The sequence below is a fragment of the Musca domestica genome, unplaced genomic scaffold, assembly GCF_030504385.1.
Source record: "Musca domestica strain aabys unplaced genomic scaffold, Musca_domestica.polishedcontigs.V.1.1 9, whole genome shotgun sequence".
Taxonomy (NCBI): domain Eukaryota; kingdom Metazoa; phylum Arthropoda; class Insecta; order Diptera; family Muscidae; genus Musca; species Musca domestica.
In genome coordinates, this window is record NW_026712435.1 from 16,779,104 (window position 1) to 16,791,890 (window position 12,787).

Consider the following 12,787-nt stretch of genomic DNA (forward strand, 5'->3'; position numbering starts at 1 on the left):
ATCGATTAATTTGCCCGGTACCATCACAGCTCTTTTGTTTATCTATATTTAGATAGTTTGTGTGCCGTTGAATTAATAATGTAAACATATACGTTTTATGTGTGTTCTTAAGGGGGGTCTGTATGCATACATATGAGTACATACATATATGTGTGAAATGTTTACCCGGTACACTGACTTTAATTTTCCATTAGAATGAAAAAAATTGGGAAAAATTCATTAGAATGAAATATTTCAATTAATGCCTGTCATTTATTTTTAAATGTCATGAAATATATGTATGTCAAATAAATTGCGGGATTTATTGAAACATGTTTAATGTAAACCTAGCCTTAGTTAGGGGTATAGGTCGCATCGATACAGCTGCTGGGACAATGAACTGTCAACCGGATTTTGGAATTGAAAATGTTGAATGAAAACTTATTGAAATTTGTGAAAATTGTTGAAAAACTCATTTTATAATAACCTCCGATTGGGGTCGTATAAGAAAACTTATAAAAATATACTTATTTAAAAATTTTTGACATATCAAAGTTCCCCGAGCGTAGATGCATCATCTACCCGTATTCTTCTACCATGGGTATATTCATTGTAGAATAATACTGGCAGATGTATCAAAGCTTGGGAACATTGATATATCAAAGTTTTTTTTTTAAATAATTAGATTTTTATAGATTTTCCTATACGACGCCAATCGGAGGTTGTTATGATGTGCCTTTTTTTAAACAATTTTTTACAAATTTAAGTAATTTTTAATTCAAAAATTTTACTTTCAAAATTGTGTCGATGCGATGCGACGACCTGTATTCTTCTACCATGGATATATTTCTAGAATCTGAAATATAGATTTCGCATTGGGGAACTAAAGGGAGAATGGTTTCAGTTATCAGTAAGATGTAGGAAAATATAAAAGATTTTAAAATTTTCCCATTTTTACAAATTTTTCAGATTTTAGGATTTTTTTCGTAATAAAAAATAATTGAATGTTTTCAATTGGAAAATGTTTGTTTTTTTTTTTGTGAAAAAATGTTGATTTAATTAAAAGCCAACAGGGCAAACTATTCGTTAACACAATTTTTTTTTAATATGTCTTTCTTGAAACTAAGATACATTTTAACAATAACAAAAATCTAATAAAATATTTTCCATTAGAAAGGTTCTCAAACAAAAATCTATTTCAATAAATTTTTTCGCATAAATAGAGAAAATTCCAATTTATTTTTTTCCAACAAATAATAAATGATTTTTTAAACTTGATTTAAATAAATTTTTTTATAATTATTTTTTTTTATTAACATTAAAAATTATAAAAATTTATATTTGGTCTCATTTTTTTTTAAATATGCCCATTATAATCAGGAAAATGCATATTTCAAGAAAAAATCTCAAAGAAAATCGGTTTTAATTTTTGGCTCAATTTTTCGTATAAAAGAGAAAATTCCAATTTATTTTCAATTGAAAAAAATTTTTTTTTGCAAAAAAACTAAATCTTTTTACCACAAGAATCCTGTGTGCAAATTTTGGCTTTTGTAGCAAATAGTAAATGTTTTTTTATCTCGATTTAAATAGAATTTTTATAATTATTTTTTTATTAATTTTGGCAAAGAGTTAAAAATATCATAAATAGTTCGGTAAAATTTGTTTTCATTTTTATTATTTAAAAAAATGCCTTTTACAAATGGGAAAATGCATATTGGAAAATATTTAAATTTCTCAAAAAAAAACTGTTAGAATTTTTGTAAAAATAAATAAAGGAAAAATCCAATTTTTTTATATTTTTAAATATTAAAAAAAAAAGATTTTTTAATTTTTTTTTTAACCACAAGAATCCTGTATGTACCTATAGTGGCAATTGCCTTGCCGCAAATATTTTTGTGAAGCAATATGGCATCACCGTTAAAGAAAATCTGCTAAAGAATCGTTTTTCTTGTTTAACAAAAAAACACAATTATGCAACACCAAGGGAAATAAGATACACAACACTTTTGTTGTTACTTTTTTTTGTCATTTTGGCAAGTTTGCAAAAATAAGTAAGAAAAAAATTATTGCACAAATTATATATAGTTAAGCAACCACAAGCCGTTTTTTTGTTTGCCATCATCAGCTAACGACACTTGCCAAGGCTAAAGAGCCGGTTGTGTTTTTTTCTTGGTTAATTTTTTTTTACTTATTTCGAGAATAAGTGAACATTAATAATTGTGTGGTTGTGGGCACTTGGAGACACTGGCACTTGAGCTTCAATATACTGTGATTCATGGGCATTTTGTGAAGCCGGTAACCGGTTTTGCTTTCATCGATACACAACTTATTTTACTTACACAAAACGAAATCTCTGCAAAAAAATGCTCGATCACCAAAAAAAAAAAACAAATTCAATATTATTTCCGAATTTGTCGTTATATTTCTTTACTTCAACACTTTCAAACTGGTAGCTGGTTTTATTTTCAAATATGTTTTTTTCTGAGATTTTTATTATTCACTTTCCCAGATAATTATTATTTTTTTATAATTTTGTTCAAGTTAATGGATAATAGGAAAAGAATAATTTTCTGTGGAGCTCACCTTTGTTAGAGAACTTTTTGCAACCGCAGAATTCAACGTTCAACGTTACAATGATCTTAACGTGTGTTTTAATTTGCTGCAACACTTCGCTTTTTTAAATTCACTTTCAAAATTCCCACAGACACCCCTATACACACGCACTTGGCCAAATGCAAACACAAATATTGTATTCACACATTGTTTGCCAGTGTGTTAGTGTGTTTGGGATATATGTCCTCTGACCGCTCTCCCAATAGCCGCGTCATTTCATTCACCTTGCTGTTAAACAATTTCTACTACAAGTAAATATCTCTCACACATTCTCCCTCTCTCTTTCATATTTTCTTTTTATTTTCAAATCTAAAAAAAGCAACTCTTCCATTAATATATCTATGTGCGTACCATACACAAGAATTTATCTCCCACACATACACAAGCGTGCATTCTGGCAGATACTTTTGCCGGCATGAGAACAGCAACAACAACAATGAGTGTTGAAAGTTCTGTTGTTATGTGTTTAATATTTTGGCTGTTTGTTAAAATCCAATAAAAGCACCCCACACAGAGAGTAGAATTGTATACGGCGCTGTGTGTATGTGTGCGTGAGAGAGATAAATTTGTGTGCTTGCCTTTGATTTGGCTATAAACATGATTACCCCTTTTCGCCTCACTTGCTATAAAGAGCTTTCTGTGGCCATTGGCCAACTCTCCTGTGAGAGAACCTGTTTTTGTGTGTGTGTGTGTGTGTGCTCCTTGCTGCAGTGTTGCCAATACATAAGATATCTATAGAACTGATAAATGCCATTACTGCAGCCGCATATCATTGACGTAAATCACAATGCCATCATTAGACTGCACATGACATAATATTTTTGTTGGAATAGTAATACGTGCATATGCTCTGTTCCAGAAACTGCAAAAATCTACTAGTTTTGCAATTAATTTTCGGTATTATAAAGGAAAACTCGGTTATCGTAGTAAAAACTTTTACATTCTTGCAGTTCTGGAAAAAAGGAATAGATACATATGCAGTAGGACATAAATAACTTAGCTCACTCTAAAAATGGGTTTTCTTAGATTTATCAAATAAATGCACAAAATCGACTGGTATTTTGCATTTTTCTAAATCTGGACATTATTAGCTAAAATACAATGTGGAAAATTTCAAAAATATATCAATTTTAGATTAAATTACAACAAAAATAAAGTCACAAAATACTTTACACAAATCACATTTTTCATTTATTTTTCTAGAAATTCGACTGAAAATGGTACTTTATTGTTAGTTAAGCTTTGAATTGCTCAATGTTTTTAGTTTTAGAACTTTTAACGAAAATAGTCGTTGTATTGATAAAAAAAAAGTTAAAAAGTTTCCGTCGTGTACCCTCAGCCAATGTTCGATTCTTTAAATATATTTTGACTTCTGTTATGATTATTTAAATTGTTGACCCTCTATGGAATAGGTTCCGAAGGAATGGGCTAATATTGTCCATTTCGTATTGGAAGTAAATAAATATGATATAAATATTGTGACATGCCAGGTATGGCCAATATCGACTACTTCCTTCATCTTATTTGAGATGTGTGACAATTTTGTGAAGTACCAGAAATAGTCGACTGAATTATTCAATATAATATAGATAAAAATATTAGTATCGGACCGAAAATTTATATGCTAATTTCGCGGATGTTAATTTCGCGTTTTAGGAGCTTCATGGATATTCAAAATTTTGACCCTTTGTGGGGGAGGTACCAGAAGGAGTGGACCGGTATATCCTATCTTCACAGCAGATTTTGTGTTAGTAGAAATAATGGAATATGTGAAATATGAACAGCACCGCATCCTTATTTTGGATTTAATAATAGTTTTGGTTTTTCGAAACTTTGGAACCAGAGGGAATGGTCCTATCTCTACCATCTTAAAAAATCTTGTGTTGATGGAAATATTGAGATGTGCCAAGTCTGAATGGAATCGGGTGTTAGTTTCGTGTTTTATAAGATACATGAATATAGAAAAATCTGACCCTTTGTGGGGGAGGTACCAGAAGGAGTGGACCAATATATCCCATCTTCACACCAGACCTAGGGTTAATAATAAATATTGTGATATGTGCACTTTGAAGACAATCATTACATCACATTTTATAAAAGCTGTAATTATTCAAAATGTTGACCCTTTGTTTTGATGGAGTGGACCGATATTGTCAATTGCCGAACCTGTCATAGCACTGATGCAAATATTGGGATATGCAAAGTTGGAGCAAAATCGGATTATCCTTTCCCTTTCTGTGCAGTAAATTATTTTCTTTGAAAATGTTGACATTTTGTGGGGAAGGAACCAAAAGGAGTGGATTGATGTTGCCCATCTCCGAACTCGATCTAAGTTTGACAATAATATTACGATGTACCAAGTTTGGATCAAATCGGGAGTTAGCGTTAGCATGCGCACCAGCAAGCCAGACAGACGGACGGACATAGCTAGATCGACTCCAAATGTCCTGAAACGGATTTGATCCAAAGAGACCTAGGGTATAAAATCGTTATTTCTATCAGGCACGTTTTGGCCGTATCAAATGATATATACACTCTCTAGCTATATGGCTGAGGGTATGAAAAGAGGTAATACGGCCGTATGAAACATTTCATATAACTGGTCGTCACTGCATTATTTTTCGCAGTGGCATCTTCATTATAGTTTAAAAATTATAAATAAGCGAATTTTTAATTAATATAGTGAAATAAGTCTTCAATTCTGTTCTTCAATATAAAATATTTGTACAATTTGTTGCTGTTATTGCCATATTATCAATATAAAATATGGCAACATGAATTCAGTAAACTTTATTTGGAAATATAAAAAGGAAGATGGTCTGAACTTTTGGTTATCGGATAGTTCATAATTAAATGAAACTTGTAATAACGAAAAACGATTTATGTGTCCGATTACGTCATTTTTTAACTATCGGAAATGTGTAATAACCGGCCTAGGAATGCTATTTCAAAGGTCCTAGCCACATTTTTTTAAATAAATGGGATGCTGTTCTGGCATATCGCTCATATAGGTACAATATATATTTGCATAATAAAAATAAGTGAATCAACAATATATGTATGTCCCTACACATAAATATATTTTCAACATGGTGCAAATAATGTATATTCCGTCAAGACTATTTTGTATTCCTATGTGAATATAACAGAAAATCTATAACCCATGCATTGGGAAATTTTAACAACAAAATAAATATATTTCCCATTGAAGCATTTGCTTTGCCATGGCAACTATACCACAGTAACCCAACTTTGGCTGCGTTCATTCAAAAGCTGTTATTTCCTATAAAAATAGAGAATTTTGCCAAATTCTCCCTCTCTGAATTTTGTGATTCTTTATTTGCTATAAAAGATCTCTTTACCGCTGCCACACACACTGAGAGAAAACAAAAGACCTTTGTGTTGTTGAAACGGAAAGTGACTACAACTACATGCACACAGATTAAGAAGAAATGTAACGGAAGTTTTATTTCAAATTGTTTTGTACGATGTGTGCATGTGTGCTTTGTCGGTGTATTAGTGGGTTGTTGGGCCATAGAAAAGTTCATATTTTTAGTGTAGATGTGTTGATGATAGGGGTTTTGGAGGTGTGCGCAAGGGCATTTTTGGGTGAAAGTGTAGGTGTCATCCTGCCTTGCCAATGGCTATGGAAATCCACCTCCCGCTCCCCATCTCATCATCATCATCGTAATGTTGTGGCATTAGCTGCATTCATTCTGTTTTTAATACTTGAAGAACAATAGAGCCAGTAGTGTATTTGTTTTTCCCTTAAGTTTTCCTATGATATTTTCCCATTTTGTTTTTTTTTTAGTTGAATTGTTTGTTTGCATTCATTGTCGCTATTCTGTCTGACTGCTTTCGATTGTATTCATCGTTGTTGCTGATGTTTCCTTGTTTTTTTTTCTCTTTTTAAAGACGTAAACATAAAAAATAAACTATTCTTAATGAAGATTTATGAACACAAATAATAGATTTGTCAAAGAAGATAGATGCTACTCAAAAAGAAAAAAAAAGAACATCACAAAAGAAAAACATATTCTAGAAATAAGTATTATGAAACGACATTTATAGGTACATGGGTAGGTACATGGTAGGTATACATATTGTTATTTGCATAAAACATTTTGACCCAGCAACACCATAGATAGGTGCACGTCTATCATTCATGGAGGAAAGTATGAATTGTGCAATAAATGTCAATTGTTTTCAATTCTGTATTCGTTGAGACTTAATGCGGCCTTTATTTGCAACTGATTTCGGGAAATTCTAAATTGTTACTTGGCCCTAAAGACAACACTAATCCTTACAATTTTTCAAATGATAAAAACTATAATTTTTCTCAAGTTAATTTTTACAAAAATATCTAAGTTTTGGATAATCGAAAGCATAATAATAAAATTATTTCACTTACTCTGTGCATGAGGGGACCTATCGTACTGAAAAGTTTAGATTTTAGATCAGGTAAATTTACGAACACATTCTTGTGATACTCCCCTGGACAGATGGTGTCAGGGTTGGAACAGAACCCCTAAGTTCGATGGATCCTCACCAAAGTGCCACACAAAGGCGGTATCATAACAATATGGCGCCCAATAACATCGAATATCGAATTTTCGTTATCGAAATCGTTTAAATGTGCAATATTAGCTTTAAGTAAAAAAAGAACTATGGTATTCGTTTCCAAATTAAATATAGGAGGTAGAAAAGCTCGAATTCTGTCAGATTTTTTTCAAAATTACATGCATCAAGTAGTTCTCAACATTATTTTCTTTTTAAAGTGAGTTAAAAGGAGCAAAAGATAAGTAAAATGCCTGGATTTTTTTCTTTCTTCAAAAATATGATGCAAAGTTTTCAATTTTCCAATTAATTTTTTTCGTTTCTTCCTAACATTGTTTTGAAAATATTTGGTTTTTATACCCTCAGTCATATGCCTACAGAGGGAATGTATCTTCTGATACGGCCAAAACGAGCTTAGTCGAAATAACGGGTTTAGACCTTAGGTCTCTTTGGACCAAATTCGTCTCAGGACATTTGGAGTCGATCTAGCGATGTCCGTCCGTCCGTCTCTCTGGCTGCTGCGCACGATAACTCTCGAAGGGAATATCCGATTTGGTCTCGATTTAGTAAATCGTAATATTATTATCAAATTTAGATCGAGTTTGGAAATGGGCAATATCGGTCCACTCCTTCTGGTACCTCCTTCATAAAATGTCAATATTTTCGAAGAAAATAATTTACTGCACATAAAGTGAAAGGATAATTCGATTTGGCTTCAACTTTGCAAATCCTAATATTTGCATCAGTGCTAGGTCAGGTGCGAAAATGGACAATATTATCATGTACCTTCCACACAAAGGGTCAACATTTTGAATAATTATTGTCTTCAAATTATACACATCACAATATTTTTATTAACCCAAGGTCTGGTGTGAAGATAGAATGTATCGGTCCACTTCTCTTTCTACCTTTCCACATAAAAATTTTGCTCATAAAACGCAAAATTAACATCCGATTTCATTCAGACTTGGCACATTTCAATATTTCTATCAACACAAGATCTGTTATAAAGATGGTAGAGATCGGCCCATTCCTTCTGGTACCTTTTCCACATAGGGTTCAAGATTTTGAAAAAACAAAACGCTCAAATAATGCGAAAAAAGCATCCAACTCTCTTCACATTCCACATATCCATATATTTTTACTACCACAAAATCTATTGTGAAGATGATATGTACTTGCCAACCACTTCTGGTGCCTCACCCTCAAATAGCCACAATTTTCAATACTTTTATCTGTCATAACTTGTGAAGCAAGTCAGCGATTCTTTACAACTTGCTATATCTAAATATTTCTCTCAACCAGAAACCTGAGATGAATACGATCGAATTTTATGATTTCGCATAAAATTGGATATAAATGTTCGATTTTCTTTTAATTTTGCCCATAGCAATATGTTTATCTGTATTAGATGATACATGAAAATGAAATTCTTCGGTCGACAATATCTGGTAGCTCACACACATTTCAACATTTTCTAAAAAATATCGCATATCTCATATAAAGTAAAGGAAGTCACCAAGGTGTCCAAACCAGGCACATCGCAATATTTATGTCATATTTATTTAAGTCTGATACGAAGTAGAAAATATTGGTTCATTCCTTCGGAACCTACTCCATAGAGGATCAACAATTTGAATAATCATAACACCAGTCAAAATAAATTTAAATAATCGAACATTGGCTGACTTGTTTTGTTTAGGGATTTTCCAATAGAAATGATGCGGAACAACAATTTATAGACATCTGAGAATTATTACCAAAAAATAAGATACAATATACACATCATTTGCATATATTTCGATATATTTGAAAAGTTAGGTAATTTATAGACGACTGAACGGCTGGCTGGGTGGTTGTGTCTGGCAGGGACCAGCTGTTTGTTACACATGCTTTTACAGCAATAAATGTTCGACTGGCGGATGTTCAACCACAATTGCAACTGCATTTTAATTATTTTGCTAAAATTGTTCATTAGATGCAATTATCATTGCCTGAATGCAAACGAACAAACAAAAACAATTAAACAATGGTCAAAGCGTATAAAAATGAGGACCAACAAATGGGTGAACAGAATAAATGAACCATTCAATAGACAAGTTACAGCAATAATAATAGAAGAAAAAAAAAACAACAACGACAACGATAATAACATCAAAATCCAAGTCAAAGAATTTATTTATTTGTTTTTTGTTTTCTGTAGTCAAATGTGTTAGAAATGTATTGTTTTCTTGTTTTTTGTTTTTTGTTTTATTATTGTTGTTGTTATTCTTCTTCTTCTTTTGCGTGACCATTGATTTGAGGTTTATTTTTTCAAAGAACTTGAACTTGATGTCGCTGCGATACAAGTACCTTTACGTCAGATATAGACGTAGAACAACACCAGCAACATGCCAAGTTAGCGTCAGCCATAAAATAAATAATGTTAAATGTTTATTGGCAATAGCAACAGTTTTGAAATTTTGCCAAAAAGAAGGGAGAAGAAGAAAACAAAATATGTACGTATGTTGTGTGTGGTTGGTCGCGTTTATTTTGAAAGAAAAATGAATTGTTTCTAAACGTTATAGGGATATATTGAAAAGCGCTCACATCCCTACCCCATACACACACGCTCACATATGGAAAACATCAACGGCAGGGGCTGAAAAATGAAAAATATGATCATTTGATATACTTAGTCGCATAATCTAGGTGGGGGTGCCACATAGTTGGGGATTAGGTTGATGTTCCAGATTTGTCTTGTTTCTATTGTATAATCAACTACTATGGACGGAGGAATAAATAATGAAATTATCAAAAATAATTTTTCAAATATTATTTTTTTTTAAATCATGTGGGAAAGGATGCGAATTCGAAATAGAATATCATAATATGAAAATAGCAAGTTAAAAAGTATGAGTCGGTTTTGCCGACAGATGTATACCCTCAGCCAATGTTCGATGATTTAAGTATATTTTGACTTATGATAATTCAAATTGTTGACCCTCTATGGTCATTTCGTATCGGACGTAAATGAATATGATATAAATATTGCGTCATGGCAAGTTTGGACTATATCGACTACTTTCATCACTTTATATGAGATATATGAAAATTTGTAGAAAATCTTAAAATGTACGTGAGGCACGAGATATAGTCGACGGAAGTATTCCATTTTCATACTTCATCAAATACAGATAAAAATATTGGTATGGGCAAAATTACGAGAAAATCCAAAATGTGTATCCAATTTTATGCGAAGTCATAAATTCCATATCCATCTCATGTTTCTGGTTGAATCGCTGACTTGTGTCGCAAGTTGTGACAGATATAAGCATTGGAAATTGTGACCCTTTGTGGGTGAGGTACAAGAAGGGGTTGAGCGTTTTGTTTTTCAAAATCTGGAACCCTATATGGTAAAGGTTCCAGAAGATGTGGTCCGATCTCTACAATCATTATAACAGGTTTTGTGTTGACGGAAAATATTAAGATACAACAAGTCCGAATGGAATCGGATATAAATTTCCCGTTTTATAAGCTTCATGAATATTCAAAAATTGGACCCTTTGTGGGGGAGGTATCAGAAGGAGTGGACCGATATATTCCGTCTTCACACCAGACCTTGGGTTAAAAAATATATTTTGATCTATGTAATTTGAAGATAATCGGACACTTATATCACATTTTATAAGAGTTATAATTTTTCAAAATTTTGGGAGTGGACCGATTTTGATGGAGTGGACCGATATTATCCATTTTCTCTCCTGACCTAGCACTGATGCAAATATTAGGATTTGCAAAGTTGAAGAAAAAACGGTTTATCCTTTCTCTTTTTGTGCAAAAAATATATTTTTTGAAAACTTCGACCTTTTTTGTTTTGGGAGGGTGTGTGTGAGGTACAGGAAGGAGTGGATCGATATTGTCCACCTCCGAACTCAATCTAAGTTTGATAATAATATTACGATGTACCAAGTTTGGATCAAATCGGATACTTCCTTCGTGAGTTATCTTGAGCAGCAGCCAGACAGATGGGCGGACGGACGGACGGACACCCCTAGATCGACAACAAATGTCCTGAAACGGATTTACTGCAAAGAGACCTAAGGTCTAAAACCGTTATTTCGATGAGGCACGTTGTGACCGTATCAAATGGTATATACCCTCTCTAGGTATATGGCTGAGGGTTTTTATAATCCCCTAGCCATATGGCTGAGGGTATTATAAAAACATTGTTCAAAACCCCAATGAAGAAATCATAGCAGAACACACATTGGCCACAAAGGCGTAGGCTAATGATAAACTACTATCGTTTATAGTCAATAATTCGCCAAAGAAACTACTTCTCCAAAGGTCGAAGGATAGAGTTTATTTTTTTTAGATATGGAATTTTTTCTAAGTTTTTATCGGGAAGATGTTCTAAAACTATTACAATACCTGAAGTTTGAATACATTTGAAATGTAATATCGATTCACGACCCCCATTAATTTAGAGTTTTCAATGTATTTCCGAAAGACAGACTATAATTTATAACCCAATTACATTGTAGGATTGTAATTGTATAAAGCCATATGAATTCACTTCAATATGTATATGCTTATATACATATGTACATTTATGACGTTCATGGAAATAATAAATGTATAGATACGCCTGTAAAAAAACTATCATATTAATCACATGTGTGTGTGTATGTATGTATGTATGTATGTAGAATTGTTGTTTTTAATTTTCCCACCCATTATTGCTACAAATACAACTACACTGAAAGTTTTTATTGGCACCAAGCCCCCAATCATTATTTAGATCATAAACAGTCTCATTCAACTTTGGAAAAACAATAACAATTTTGTAGGCGAGACACCAGCTGAGCTGAGCATCGCTGTATGTGTTGTTGTTGTTGATATAGAATATAAATCTTTCATTTCCAGCGTTGAACGGCGACTTACGTAACGATGACATTTTCTTCCGTACATTTGCCCCGAACGGATTGAATAATAACATTTTATTGTGTGAATCATAGACATGTTTACAGTATATACATACATATGTATGTGCATATAAAAGTGGTGCTTTATGGGTGAAAACAGAATCTTGAAATGTTGCAAATGTTGAATCTTGAAATATAGAACACTGTGGAAATTTGTGCTAAAGGATACATAAAAGTGCCAAATATTATGCCAGGGATAAAAATTAAGAGCTAGATTACACTGTGCAACACAAAAAATGATTGCAACACAAACAATTGTTTAAAAAAGCAATAGAAACGTATATCGGCCTGTTGAAAGTTTACATTGCAAAGTAATCTAAATAGAGTGGGCAGTTACCCCACCCCTCTTCCACATTTTTTAAAATTTTCGGATAAGGATTTTTTGGAATCTGTTGATTTTAGGTATTAAATTAGTCAACAAGAGGTCTTTTTGGTGAGTTTTTTTTTCAAAATATGGTTGAAACTCCTTTTAAACGGAATCATAGCAAGTCAAAATATTCCACAGAGTTATTTGTCATAAAATCTACTATAGGTCCTAGAAGACATCAAGAGTCTAAATCTTGTCCAAACGCCAGGAATTCATATATATGAAAACACATATTTTAGGTTTAAAGCCGTACTCTGCGTGAGTTTGTGCAAAAATCTCCAACAAAGTATCATTTTAGTAGGAT

General features: G+C 32.4%; 1 protein-coding gene across 2 annotated transcripts in view; it reads right to left on the reverse strand.

Annotated features, from left to right (window-relative positions):
- LOC101897700 (arginine kinase 1) overlaps nt 1–12,787 on the reverse strand; it is a 50,711-nt gene that overhangs the window by 21,248 nt on the left and 16,676 nt on the right. Inside the window, exon 1 of one of the 2 annotated variants that reach the window (XM_059131768.1) lies at nt 2,563–2,721. The exons of the other annotated variant lie outside the window; for it this stretch is intronic. The gene's annotated coding sequence lies outside the window, so the exon portion shown is untranslated. Of the gene's footprint in view, nt 1–2,562; nt 2,722–12,787 lie in introns of those variants that run through there. 2 annotated transcript variants of the gene reach the window in all.